Genomic DNA, 1,970 nt, shown 5'->3' with positions numbered 1-1,970 from the left:
TTTCCCTTAACTTGCTGTGTTACAGATTATTCCTTCTTGGTTTGGGGTTATAAAAACCAGGCTATTAATGCCCTTTTCATCCCCTTGGTGCCACTTGCAGTCTTCGGGATTGTTATTGTATCTCCCAGGATATTTTTTTCTGAGGGAACAGTTCCCTTCAGTTCCACTTCCCCCTGTGAGAGATCACAGTGCACGTTGGAACGTCCTTCTTGCTGTGTTCCCTCTGGTTTTCCAGCTCTGCACCTGATTCTGCTGCAAGGTTTTGGATAATCCATTGCTTCAATCAAGTCACCCTCCCCCTGCAAAAGCTCAGCTGCTCTTTTAAAGAGCACTAATGGGTGTGCAAGGCAGCCCTTGCCTGATAAATGCCATGCCCAATCCTTTGCTTTTATCATATGTTATCCCTGAGCCTGCCACTTCCAAACCCCAGTGAGGATTTCAAAGCACTCATTCCATTAATTTGAGACAGTTCCTCCGATTCTTAACCCATAAAGAAAAGTTCCACTGGCAGAATTTCCCTCAGTTCCTCCCCAGCAAACATCAATGTGAAGAATTCATCTGCTGGATTTTCTGCTCCAGCCTTATCTTCCTCGAGCTTTTCCTTTCATGCCTGACTCATTCAGTGGCCTTGGAGCCTCCTGGCAGCGTTCTGCTGCTGCTGCTGTGTTTCAGGAGGATTTGTTGGTATTTCTTGTGCAGTTAGCAAGTTGTTCCTCGAAATATTTCTTGGCCTGCCTTGTGATGATTTCCCAAGGATCTTGCCCAGAGCTGATGTTCTCCCCTCGTTCCCCTTTTAGCCACACCACGCAGCTGAGGACTTGCAGGAAGTTAATGCTGCGTGGCAGGAGTTAGAGCAGGGGGAAAGCAGAGCAGAAATGTGCCACAGGGATCCCTCCAACCTGCGCTGCAGGTGGGACCTGCCAAAGCTGCCCCAGCCCAGCTGTCCCCGTGTGGGGACGTGGCTGAGCAGAGCACACTCACAGGGTGTCACCCTGATTTTTTTTAAGATTTTCTAAAGCCTTCTGAGCTTCCATTCTTGTAGCAAATTTTCTCACACACTTTCTGTAAATAACTTATTGTTTTTGCATTCCTTCACAGAGGCAGAGAAACTTTATAGACTTGTAGTTTGTTGGAGAGGTGGCACTCTCACCCTCCAATCACTGGCACCTTTGGAAAACTATATAATGCTGGAGTCAGAAAAATAAACTTGCCTTTTTACCTTGACAATAGCAGCGGCTCTTGTCGTGTTTTTCTCGTGTCCTGTTGGTGACAACAGGGAGCAGAAAATGCAGCCTGGCGTTCCTGGAGCCACCACCCAGCAGGCAGGGGCTGATTTATTCCTCCCTGGGTCAGTCAGTCACACCCTGGACAGCTCCTGGCCGAGGCTTCTCCAGCCTGAGGAAGGGGAGGCTCCCAAGGGCTCTGTGTGGGCTTTGAATCCTCCTGCCAAACCAGGAGCACCTCGGTTCTGTTGCCCTGATTTTTAAAAAGTGTCAAGTTTTCTTTTATAGTTCTTTTGAAAGTTTTTAAAAGTTCTCATGAGACTTCTGATAATGTTTACATATTTCTGCTGGAGTTCTCACACACTGCTCATGTAAACAATGATTGTTTTGCATCCTTCTTCGTGGGAGGGAGAGAATTGATGGGCTGTTGGTTTGACCGGTGTGGTTGGAGAGGTGGCAATTCCATCCTCCAATCCTCTGTCACTTTTGGAATTCTATATATTGCGAGGGCAGAAATAAAATTGGCTTTTTTTTTCTCTCTTGAACTCACCAAGTTTCTGTGTGCTCATTTTGTGTCCCATGGTGACACGGGTCCATCTGCTGCTGCCAGGAGGGACTTCCTTAAGCCCAGTCCCTGCACGCCTATCGGTTTCTCGAGGTCGGGATGAAGGTATTTTAAAACAACAGTCATGTTCAGACTCAGGTTTTTATTGTTTCTTATCAGTGAAACAGCCTCACAACCGGGAC

This window comes from Vidua chalybeata, chromosome 19 (genome assembly GCF_026979565.1).
Source record: "Vidua chalybeata isolate OUT-0048 chromosome 19, bVidCha1 merged haplotype, whole genome shotgun sequence".
Taxonomy (NCBI): Eukaryota; Metazoa; Chordata; class Aves; order Passeriformes; family Viduidae; genus Vidua; species Vidua chalybeata.
This window is presented reverse-complemented; position numbering follows the sequence as displayed.